The 13636-nt window shown below is 33.9% G+C and overlaps 1 non-coding gene across 1 annotated transcript; it reads left to right on the top strand.

The window, feature by feature from the left end:
- The first annotated feature begins 363 nt into the window (after positions 1–363).
- On the top strand, positions 364–437 carry TRNAI-AAU (transfer RNA isoleucine (anticodon AAU)). The gene has a single exon. It is a non-coding gene; the product is annotated as a tRNA-Ile (tRNA).
- Positions 438–13636: the final 13199 nt, after the last annotated feature.

Here is a 13636-nt window from a genome sequence, read left to right as displayed (position 1 = left end):
GGGCACGACGGGGATGTCGCCATATTACAGTGAAACCGCTTGTCGTTGACCTGCAACGAGTTGTGCATTTTGGTCCATATGAAATACTTAACTCTCTTTGGCACCCTAAGTTTCCATATCCAATTCCAAGAGTCTCCTACCACTTGATCCTTTCCTGCTTCCCTGAGCCAATTTTACAATAATTATACTGGTAAGCAACAAAGTTTTACTAATCATATTCACAAACTATAATTATAGTTCTTCATATATCATGATTAAATAATGTAAATGTGTAATGACATAGGAAGGAAAATATGCTCCACGAGAAATAATATATTTCCCATAAAATGATAAATAATATAAGTATTTTACATAAAAACAATGGGCCTATTAGCTCAGTTGGTTAGAGCGTCGTGCTAATAACGCGAAGGTCGCAGGTTTGAGACCTCCATGGGCCATTTTGTTTTTCTTTTGGAAAACATATAATTCTTAACATAAACCATTTGGTGAAAATCTCCACTTTAATTTAAAAGATTCATTTCTATGCAATATCGTGGAAAAACACTTACACAACTATTCAATCACATCTTCAATTTTCTATTTTAAATATTATTAATTTAATACCACTTGCATACTACGTTTTATTTTCATGCTCATGCAGTACAAAATGTTTGTCACAAGATAAGTAATGCAGTTCATGAACACACGCATTATTATGAATGTTTCTTTCTTCCCAATTCTTCACCCAAATGTATCTTCATAATTCCATAATTTTTCATTAACTGTTCAAATTTTTCATTGATTCTTATATAACCTTATCCCATTAGTCTTGTCTATCCGTGTATCATGTTGTAATAATTACTCAAGGAGTAATAATTACATAGTGTTCCAAAAATGACAAATGTGTTGCATTGAATGGATTTGAATGAAGTCCCACATAGAAAGTGGAGTAACTTTTCAAAGCATTTATATATCATTAAATGTCAACCATTCAACAAAGAGACAAAGAGAGGATATAGTGCCACATGTGCATGGTTTGGTGGTCCCAAGCTTTTATGTCACATGATCCATTCACACCACCCCTCGCGGCGTGGGCGTAGGCGTGGGCGTAGAGGCGCTAGTGGCGGCTTGTAGACGGCACGACACTTGAGGCACGACGCATCGACGGCGACGGCAACCGGTTGCTGTAACGTCCGTTTGTTTTGCTCGTTTTAGAATTCGAATTTTGCACCTGTTCGCGAAGGGTCGCAACTATTCACATATTTGTTGGTAACAGACATAATTTATGAAGGGTCGCAACCTTATGAATTGTTCTGTTTTTGCCTATAAATAGAGTGCATGTTCAGAATTCAGAACACACAATCATATCCTCTGTTTTTTCATAAAACACTTCGCTGCATTTTGAGTTTTCATTAGTCTTGTGCAAACTCGAAGCAAGACTGATTATCCTGGGTATTCTTGCATCCAAACTCTAAGACGAATTCAGAGAGTGCTTGAAATACTTTAATGAAAGTGATTTCATCACGATCAAGCCTATTCATTTTCTAACATATCATACATCAAGGAGTACTTATATTGCAATATTGTTGTTTTTTTATATAGCAATATTGTTGATGATAGTGGGTGAGGTGAATCGCATGAAGAGCCAAAATATGAGTGGCAATGGTGTAGTTATATAGCATGGAACACCATACGCAGATCCATGGTCCTCTTCCACATGCATGGGAATATTCGGCATGAAAGTAACCAATAAAAGGCCAAATCGGAAGATCGATCGATATTTCATGCTTCACACCTAACGTAGTGCTGCACCGACGCTAATCCTTAACGTGAACTAAATGTACTGTTCACGAGGATCAATCATGCGTGCCACATGCACCGACGGCATTGGTGGTGGACTCCACGCGAAATCACACTACTGCTTCGCATGGACCAGCACTTTCAGCATAGCATGCCTTTGTCGTAACCTTCTGTAATATATCTACGTATTGCATTTGAGTCTAACAAACTCCTCTCACATTTTAACATCACATAGATCATTCAGTGTTTCATACATATATCTTGCTTAATTATAATAAATATCTGCATGGATCATTTTTTTATTTAATTCTCACGCATCAAGGTTATTTACAAGACATTTCCACCAATATATAAATCTGATTGAGTAAAACATTTATTTATGGTTGAATTTAGTTTAGGATTTAATGTTGGATTAAAGGTGTGTGCATTTTTCTCAAAATCTCGGATGAATAGTTTCATGACTGCTGGTTGTGTAAATACCTTGGGAAACCAAAAAAAGTGTGTGCACTTTAATTTTAGAATTGTTTTGCGCAAAATCCAATGAATGGTATCAAATCACAAAATAAGCTCCTAATTTAATTAAAATAAAAAAGAATGTAATATTTTGAATATATGGCATTCAATTATTGAATATATGAGCGCACAAACATTAAACTGTATAATTTATGCAAACCTACTGTTACACAGGGCCGTGTACATAAACTTTGAGGCCTAAGGCAAAAACGTTGAAGTGAGTTTTTTTATGAGAATTTTAAAGAGACTTAATATATTATATAAAATATCAATTTTTATATTAATCTTCTAGTTTTTTTAGTTGCAAAATCATTTATCAAGAGTTTTATAATCAAACAATTTTAATTTAGGTGGTTGTATCACGTTTTCACAGTTGTCAGTATTATCTATAGGTAGTTGTTTCATCGCATTTTCAGAATTATCAATATTATATATAGGTAATTATACTATCATGCTTTCACACGTTTTTTATATTTTAGTTGGCTAAAGATTATTAATAATTAGTAACTATTTTTTTAAGCCTAAGTAAATTTTTTTGGGGCCTAAATAAGTATTTTTTGGGGTGGGGGCCTTAGGCCATTGCCTATTTGGCCTAAGGCTCTCCACAGCCCTGAGTGTGTAAAGGTTTTAAATAAATATTTGAACTGTTAATTATGAGTACTTAGTCAGCTGGATCACATGAGGTGTATGGATAAGTTTTGTGGATTTGGATCACTTGACATGGTCAAGTTTCACCATCTCATCATATATGTTTAATAATTAAATAAATAAAATATAGAAAATTTTACCTACCTATCTTTAATGTGATTGAATTATGGATTTATTTAACCCAAATTTTCTCATAGGTCATTCAAACAATCCTTAAAAAAATAAGAATTAAATTAAATTAATAATGAAATGGTAAAATTTGACATTGACAAATATTTTACAATGAAGAGAATCATCATACGTTCCTTGTTGTATCCAAAAATATAAGTTCTTTATTATTATTATTTTTTGTCAACTATATGTTCCTTGTTTAAAATCTGTATAATGCACAGCTAAGACAGATCTTGAAAACTTGTGTACAACAACCGCAAATCTGCAGACCGTACTTCTTCCAAATCGTAACCCATACTTCCAAATCTGCAGACCGTATTATTTTATGTCGTGCAGTAGTTTATTTATTTTAAATATAGAAATTAAAATATATCTTGGAATCTTATAATTGATGTTAATTTAACATTTTAAAAGAGCGAAATACTTTTTAAAAGGAAGAGCGAAATTATTTTTTGATTTTATAATTAAAAAGTGCATCTAACACCCATCTTGTAATCTTCCGTACAACCCACAAATGTACAGGCCGTACTTCTAAATCATGGACCCATATATATACTGATACATTGTACTGGGCTTCTGCAATAGAATAAGTAATAAGTCATGCACAAGTGCAAAGATGATTTAGAGCAGCAGTTGGATTGAAGATCTCAATTGAGATCAATTACTTGTTATCAATTTGTCCTTTATATTTATGTTTGTAATAAATTATTATATTATTTTTTTGTTTTTACAATGATGTCCTAAAACTCCTTCTCCTTTGTTGGTGATGTTGCTCAGCCACAACCTCTGACCAACCCTCCACCATCACACCACCATGTCTCAAGCCAACCACTATTGGTGGCACCGCAGCCATCCCCGGTAAATAGCTACACAATCATCTCTTTGTTTTTTCGCCTTTTCCTAATTTCCTCCACTCTTTCGCTTCTCCAATTTATGTCCCTTTCTAGGTTGAGAAGATGCGAAAAGTCCCCGTTGAGTCGGAGATTTCTCCATGCATGACAGAGAAAACTTGGTGCGATTCGTGGGATATATGCTCCTGCTAAACTAACTAATGGAAATCATAATCACCTTCATAGACCTTGGTACCTTCATTTTAGATTCACAACATCGAAGAAGAAGAAGAATCACTAACCATAAATCAAAACTTGATATGTCACTCGGTTATCTGTCATATAAGATCTCCCTTTCGTTTACTCTCGATCTTTTTTCCAATCCTTGGACTTGTGGCTGTGCTTGTGACTAATGTCAGATTGATGATAATGGCGGTGGTCATCGGCATCTCAATGGCGTTGAGTGTCAATCTCGAATATGGATGGAAAAAGATGAACAGGTGTGGAGGAAACTCGTGGTTTTTTTGAAGGACATTTGGGTTGGGAAACAAGGACGTAGGTGGAGTTGAGGGAGTTAGAGAGGTTGGGGTAAAAGCCTTTGGATCACTAATTTGAGCTAGTGAGGGCAGAATCGATTCTGATGACTTGAAGGAGAGTGAAGCGGTGGTCTCCAGCGATGAAATATGAAAGATGAAAAGTTTATCAAAGGGGCATTGTTGTTGTTTAGTGGGGAAAATGAGTTTTTGGGATAAGCGGGAGAAGACCTCACTAAAAACGAAAGGAAACCCTGAAGAGGAAACCTCGCTGCTCACGGGAGAAGAAAGGTCATAGAGTGAAGACCTAAAGCAAAGAGAGAGGAGATGGAACTTTTGAATTATCTATTGCATTTATTTTGGACTTTTCCCAACAGGTAAAAATGACTTATTTTAACTAGTTTTTATTATCATGCATGGTGCAAGATTGCACCCTAGAAGCCACCTTTATTTAGATGTAGTTGCATTACATGATCAGTTATTTATGAGTAAAATGCACTCACCTCCCTTAAGGTTTGCCAGAATGACACTCCACCTCATTCTTGTTTTAAATCTACACTCCACATCACCTCCCTCTAACAAGTTAACACCATCTAAAAAGATGCTAACGGAATATTATTTTCCTCATAAGAATAATAATAATTAAAAATTAATATTTAAAATAGCAAAATCATTTTTTAAAGTAACAACATTTCAGCAATAAATATAAAGAACTTCAAATTAACTTATAGTAAAAATATTTTTAAAATGGTAACCTTCATTCCTTAAAAAATATAACTTATTTAGAACCAAAAATTGTATTCTCTTTTTAACTCTATTTTATGAATCTATGTTTTTGTAGTATCTTGCTCTAAATAAGTTATATTTTACATTAATGGATGCACTGGATCTCAAAGTTACTATAATAAAGAAGATATCATGAAGAAAAAAAAAGTTTACAGACCCTATTACACACTATAGATTTTTTTTTATTCTCCCAAAGGTTACTATTTTTTTGTTTGAACATTCTCCTATATATGGATTATAGTTTTATGAAGATCATTAACGATTGTTGAGTTAACTCTGATTAACAAATTAAAGAGTCTAATATAATAATAGTAATATTCATAATTTGAAGATTAATTAAGATTAATTTATAGTTAGTCATATTTATTCTCAAAATCGGAAAAGTTTAGGACTATTCCATACATTTCACCCTTAATTTAAACTATAACAAAAATTAATTTTTTCACTTTTTTAACGAATGAACTATAAGTTAATTTGAAGTTCTTTTGATGAAAAGTTTTGTTACTCTAAATAAAAAATAAAAAAATGATTTTGTTATTTTACTTATTAGTTTTTAATTATAATTATGAGGAAAAGAATATTCCATTAGCATCTTTTTAGATGATGTTAACTTGTTAGATGAAGGTGGGGTGGAGTGTAAATTTAAAAAAAGAATGGGGTGGAGTGTCATTCTGACAAACCATGTTATAACAGGTAATGTTATTTGTTTTAATATAGGTGGCTTCTAGGGTGGAAGTCCACCATAGGTCTTTCACGATGCAAGAGAGTACAAAACATGTTATAACAGGTAATGTTTACCTGCTAGAACAATACTTTTCTAGGTCTAGGAAAAAATTACACTAGACCCCCGTAAATCTAAGATGAGAGTACAAGTTAAACCTTGAAAAAATCACTTGTTGGGAGGGACAACTATAATTTCCCGAACAGATGGAGACATCTGTCAAAGATTAAAAAATTGGACTTCTAAAATCTGGCAAAGTGTGCTTATGTGACCTTCATTTATTGATGTGATGTCTAAATGTGGGTCATGTGATATTTTTTAAATTATGTTGATTTATTTAGCGTAAGACTAGTGAAATGTAACTTATCAGCATTTCTAATTATGTAATCATGTGTGTAACACGTGAGATGATTTTTTGCCCTACTAATCCTAAATCAATCGCGAATTAAGCAAAGGGAGAGAATCATTGAAGGCTTTAGCCAAAATTATGCTCCCCAAACCCCTTGCTCGCAATTCAATACGTTCTCTCCCGCTTTCTTTCTCATTAGATCCAGCAAAGCACGTTCCACGCGAGGAGGATGAGGAGTTATGTCTGCGAGCTGCGATACAAAAGGGATTGTGCGAAGGGGAAAGTTATACTACCGTGCAGTTGAAGCACGTCTTGTGACGTTTTATAGACAAATTAAAAGACAATTTGGGACAATCTATGTGGGTGTGGAATAATTTATGTAGCTTCATTTACTTTGCATATTGATTCGTTCTTCGTGGAAATCTATACTAACATGTGTGCATGCTATGGTTCTTTCAGGGAATGGGGAAAATGAATTGTAATTTCATTGAGTGGCATGATGATGAGGTCCATCCATGCTCAGAAAAGTTGAAGATGTGAAGATGATGAAAAGATTTAACTAATTTCTAGTTGGTTGTTATAATGTTAGAATTGTGTAACTTTTATTATGTCGGAAGGGGTTTGGATTAATTGGGAGAATAAAATGGCTGCTTTTGTAAGTGCATACGGCAAAGAGTGACAATAACAAAAGAGAATGCTGCTTGTGTCCGGTCCCGTCACACCCATGCGCAGTCATGTAAATATTTTGCATACGAAGGTGAAATGAAGCATGCATAGTTATTGAATAGGGGAATCTTAAGAATTATAACTTAAGGAACTTTAGGTATTGAATGAGGAATCTTTAAGAATTATAAATTAAGGAACTTTTTTTCTCGATGTACACAGGAGTGCCTGTGATCTTAACTTGTGAAGAATAGAATAATCTTTTCAATTATTTTATTTCATACCCTGAATCCCATCAAAAGAAAGGTACGTAGTTGATTTGTTGTCAGTAGTTGACCGTGAGTGAAATGGGCATCCAAATTTTGCGGACTGATTTAGGGTCATAATTTCATTTTTGCTCCTGGGCTTATTGGGCGTTTCTTCGTGCACTGCCTATTTGTTTTAATTAGGAGACATCCTGACACTTATTTTGTGGGGTTAGTAGTTGTCACAAATTATAGTGTTGTTTTCTAAAAAAAGTTAAACGCTTTTTGTTTTAATTATTCGTGTTTAGTAAAAAAAAAGTTGAATTCTTGTACATATATACTATCATTAGTTTTTTTAAAACAATTATACTGGATAACGTTGATAACCTCTAAATTCAAATCCGAGTTTATAAGCTATTCTCATAAGAATTGGAGTCTATTAGATGACACTAACATCCAAAAACGAAGAAAAGAATATGGACAAAAAGATTGCACACATAATCCTTGTAAAAAGTTAAATATGTATTTGGATAATAGTTAATTGTGAAGGCTACGAATAGAGAAAAGAACTAAATAGTTTATGCTTTTGCAAAGCAATAATGTATTAGATTGAACAATTTGTGGTTTTTTTTTTTTGCAGAAAGTAAGATGCCACTGTTCGTGTAATTATCCCGTGTTCTGGGGCTACAATTTTCATTTTATTAATAAAAGTTTTTTTAAGAAAAATTGTAATTTAATATGAACTTTAATTTCATCTGAATCTATAAAAAGAGTGAACAATTAAACGTCTATTATTTGTAATAGTGTCACTTAGAAGTTTTAGCTCCGTAGATGAAATGATAAATGGAAAGAATTCAATCCATTACTTAAAAAGCTGCGAGATTCTGTTAAAAAATTTAATATATATGCGGTGCTCAATAGACATAATCAAGAAGTACATGAAAATGAGACATCAATAGACAAGAAGTGGGTGACCAAAATAATCAGAAGAAGCGTTGTATGTGGAGACTAAAGCCAAAAAGGCATTTAAGTTCCAAATCTTAATCACCTTAATTCCGTTGTTTCCGCCACCGAACACTGAACAAAGCTAAAATTAATAGAAAGACAGAAATTAAAGAAATCTATTCTATAATATATGATAGTGTACTAATTAAAGCAACAATTAGAGAGAATTTAGAACACCATTAATGAAGCTAGCGGAACTACTAGGTGGCTTCCGTGAGACAACCAAACATGGTCATCATGTGGGGCTAGCTAGCTTCTTCACAGATATTATGATCAACCACACAACTAGATTGCATGTGCTTTTCTTTTTCTCTAGCTTCTTTGGATACTGACCAGTGACCACAATTTAAGCACATGAAAATTGATTAATTAGCTAGTCAAAGCCATAATTGACAGTTATAACGTAAAATATGGTTTGCTTTTGATGAGTAAAATAATTGCTAGGATTATCTGAACTCACATGTACAAGTACAAATACTTTACCTTTTACTTATTCTTCCCTTTTTACTGATTTTGAAAGAGTAGAGATTCCCTAAGTATTTTACCTTAGCCAAGAAGCTAGGAGAATAAACTGACAATGACCATTGAAATCTAGAATCTAGAATTGCATATGTTTGAATACTCGTTATAATATTTTTTTTTGTTACAGAGGAAAAGAATACTCGTTATAATATAAGTGCAAACGCATTGACACTTGCTTCAAAATAAAATAAAAAAATTGGATAGAGTTGTTGTAATAATTTGAGATAAAATTTCATTCATGTTAAATTCAACAGATATTTACAGTCATGGAACATGTTCGGTTTTAGATCATTGTCATAAATAAATTTTCAGGTGTTTGGTGCGTTTACATTTACAATTGATTTTAACTATAAAATTGATAATGGCATATATGAAGCAATAAATTCTAGCTTCTACCGGGGACATATAGTGAGATTTCACAACATATTTAGTGAAAAACATGTGTAGTGTGTATATATTGCTTGAATCATACTATATCATCGATGGCATAGACAGGTAGTGGCCAAATAAAAAGAAATAAGGACAGACAGGTAGTACTTGCGTACTACAGTAAATTAAGCTAAGTAAGATATATAGATATCCTGAGTGAGTCAATCAAACTCCTGAATATTGAAGTGACCAGTTTCCATTTATTTATTAGGCTTAATTGCACTTTTGGTCCCTCAACTTTGGTCTTCCTGCAAAAATCGTCCCAAAACTTCAAAATTAGCAAAAAAAACGTCCCTAACATTTACACCTGGTTGCAAAAATGATCTTCCGTCCAATTCCATCCAATATTTAACGAATTCTGGGATAAAAATTAATAAAAAAATAAGAAAATAAAACAAGAAATTGATGAATGTTCATCTTCTTCAAAGAACCTTCATCATCATCTTCATATTCTTCTCTAGAAAACCCAGAAGCAAACCAAAAAAATCATCAACCCCACCCCAAACATCAATTTCAGATCTCAAATCAACCATCAATTGAAGATGACCACAAACACTAGAACCAAGTCATTCAATTTGAGAATAATATCGTGGGCAAGCTAACCACCGAACACAATGCTTATCAAATAACCACCCAACACCTCTAACATCATTAATTGCAGCAACTCTCACATAGTTGATGGGTCCTTCAAGTATGGCCTCTTGTCTATCCTGTGCCTCTTCAAGTTACGAACCCAGATGCACTAAGCTCATACCTGCAATCAACCCACATGTGAACACCAGCAAACCCCAGAAACCCATAATCCAAAAACCCTAACCCAGATCAGAGAGAAGATGAAGAGATCAATAGAGATTCAAACACAAATCCTTTCCCCAAAACCCTAAATCCAGAAACCATTCAACTTAAACCTCAACCCAAAAAACGTTTCTGTTATTGAAGAGGGGAATAAAACCCTAAAATCCAAATGAGGGAAACGTATCAGCCTCTTCTCCTTTCTTTAATTTTCACGCAGCCACAACAGGGATTAGTAACAGCAGCCATGGCTGCGGGTTCTCCTAATTGCGAGCAACAACGACGCAAGGTCAATATATCGAACTCATCTCCTTCCTCTCTTCTCTGTTGAGACATAAACAAATATGTTCTAATTCTTTAATAATTTTTTATTGGTATATAGGATAGTGATTTTTGGATGAGAAAGCTTGATTTTGATTTACTCATTTATATGAAGATGAAGGAAAAATGGGATGAAGATGATGAATTCCTAGGTTTTTAATATGAAGATGATGAATGTCTCAGAGACTAAATTTTTTAATTAATTTTTTGAGGAATATTCCGTTAGTTTTTGGATGGAATTGGACGGAAAACCAATTTTGCAATCGGGTGTAAACATTAGGGACGTTTTTTGCTAATTTTAAAGTTTGAGGACGATTTTCGCAAGAAGGTCAAAGTTGGGGATCAAAAGTGCAATTAAGCCTATTTATTATTTTCGGTGTTTGGCTTAAAGTGAAGAATGAAGACAATAAAGAGAGGCAAGAGTTTGGTTTACTTTAAAGCGCGAAAGAAATTGACAAAAAAGTTAGGCTTTGATTGTGTTGAGGTTCTTTATTAATACTAATTAATTGATAGTGCTTTCTATACTAAACTATAAAAATGTGGGATATTAATGCACTATTATATTGTTCTTCTACAACTTTTGGGTTCGGTCTGCAACTACTTTATACTCCCCAGAGAAAGTGTTAACTTGGAGTATAGAAAGATTAATAAAATCTATAGAATTCTACCTTTATTTCTTATTCTATTTCTCAATAAGATTCTAAAGATAGAGTCGGTTTATTGGTGGTCATTTTATATTTATTAGTGATTTTTTACTGCTACTAAAAGTTATTTTTCCTCATATAGACTAAAATCAAACTCGCTTACAAACTCCTTAACTAATTTGACTATTAAACCTATTTCTATTTACTTTTCATTTCTCTTATTATCTCTTTCCTCCTTTTTAAGATTGACCTTGTAAGTAACTCACTAGAAAAAATTTATTTTCTAACTGTTAAAATAATTGGTTTATTTGTTATTTATGTGAAAAAGCACGATAATTTTTAAAAAAATTTAAGACATCTATCCTCCATGGCAAGTAATTATATTTAATTGTCATAAATATTACGCAAACTAGCTCTTCTATAGGGTATTTTTCAAGGAACTGTTATTGTCATCACCCCACATCTAATTTCATCACTCCTAAAGTGGTGAAAATACAAAAATATCATTGATGAAAAAAAAAACTCATATAAATTCCTCACCATCCCACCCTCACATCCTCCCTCCTCCCTTTCCCTTCCTCATTCTACCCTCACCCGCACCACCATACCCAACACGTCGTCACTCGTCCCCTAGCTCGCTCTCCATCGACATCCTTGTTCCACTCGAAGGTAAGTTCCTCGTTGTTTTGGGCATGTTTCTGCTTTGCAACTAAACACCCTTTAAAGTGCATCACGTACGCACTTTACATGTTCAATAATATTGTAATTCATTGTGCATAGGGTAGATTATGTTTGTCATGGCTTCCTCAAAGTAGAAAGATCAGTACATTAAGTCGTAATCTACTTCTTTCTGATTATTGGACAAGAGTTGGAATTTTAGAATAAGAATCGAATGAACTTATTAGAAAAAGAGAGGGGTACATATATACCTAGGGAGAAGAAAAGGAAGCCATAGATCAGAACGTCGGCTAAAGTCTGAGAGATTGGGAACGAAAACCAAGGATATTAAAATCGGACCGGTGATCAAACCGGTGAGGGCACTGGTTTAAGGTTCATTGGTTCAACCGTAGTTGAACCGTGGTCCAACCGGTATTACCGCTATAAATTAAATAATATTATTTTACAATAAATATATATAACATAAGGTAATAATATTGAATAAAAAACAATATTCATATTGAAAAGAATTGCACAACATAGTTTAATATTTTTAATGTATATATCTATATATTTATTTTTGTTTTGGTCGAGATATACATACATAAGTTAACAACTTAAAAAACATAATCAATGCCTAGTAAAAAACCAACAGAAACCTACGTGACTTATCAATAAGACAAAAAAAAGAAAAAAACAAATAAAAGTTGTCAAAGTGAAATTGGAAAGGCAGTGGGTGAGGGTGAGGGTGAGTGTAAATAATAATTAAAGCCCAATAAGCCAAGCCCAACATGAAACCCTATCAGATTTTCACAGCAACTTTCTTTTACACTATGTTTGGTAGAGAAGAGAGAAATAGAGAAGAGAGAGTAGAGAAGAGAGAAGTTGAGTAGAGAGAAATAGGTGAGAAATAGAGTAGATTTAAGAGGTTGTTTGATATGATAGAGATAGAGGAGAGAGAGATGAGAAATAATGAGGTGGAAGAGAGAGAAAATATTAACTTTAGATTAAAATAATATTTTTTTGAAAAAAAGTAACAAAGTGGGGGGTTAAAAACCGCCACTAAGTTGGCTAAAAGTAGAAAAAATAAAATAAAAAAATGCAGCCCACGGTTACTGTTCAATTTCTCTCCAAATTGGAGAGACTCCAAAAAGGGGTGGGCCCCACCTCTACAACCCCCTCCTCCCTCCCTCCTCTCTCCCACCAAACAAGGTTACTTCCCCCATCTCTCTCCTATCTCTCTCTCTTGCATCTCACTCTCTTCTATCTCTCTCCTAACAAACAAAGCATTAGTTCCTTGTCTGCACTAAGTAGCCGCCATTGCTTTTAAAAAGAAAAACCAGGTAAGAGAGTGATCAAGCAGCTGGGTGTGAGACATTGGTGATGAAGACTTGTGATTCAGTCACCCAAATAACTTAGCTTCGTCTGTTGGGTGTTCCACGTTTCAAACTCTATTTCTGAGAAACTCTATTTACGTCTGTCTTTTTTTTTTGTTTCAACGTATGTTTGTTTTCAACAAGCTTTCAGTTTTTTTTTCCCAAACCTTAAACCGCCCAAAACCGCAAACCGGCCGGTTTTCACCGGTTCTCCCGATTTTAGACCGGTTCACCCGGTTCTCCTCCGGTTCTTTGTTCAGGCGGTTTTGTGGTTGTTTTGGACCGGCCTAGGGTCCGGTTTACGGTTCTACCGGTTGAACCGGCCGGTCCGGTCCGGTTTTGATAACCATGACGAAAACAAATCAATTTTCATAATTTCCATTACAGTCCACTTTAAAAGTGCGAGCCTCTAAAGAGTATTTTCAGATTTTACAAATTTAAGGGTGACACGAATAAATGTGGGTGGTGTGGCACTAACAAATTCCTTTTCTTTATCCACAAGACAGAAACTCAAGACCTTACCACTTGAACCAATATTACATTAGTATAAGTTTTATATTTCATGCGACATGGGTGCCCCCTATAACATTATATTTTACACTTTTTTAAGCAAGATATTCTCACTACACTTGATTATTGTGAGACTATACAC

Source organism: Lotus japonicus, chromosome 4 (genome assembly GCF_012489685.1).
Source record: "Lotus japonicus ecotype B-129 chromosome 4, LjGifu_v1.2".
Taxonomy (NCBI): domain Eukaryota; kingdom Viridiplantae; phylum Streptophyta; class Magnoliopsida; order Fabales; family Fabaceae; genus Lotus; species Lotus japonicus.
Note: the sequence above shows the minus strand (reverse complement) of the source record. Positions and strands in the feature narration are given on the sequence as shown.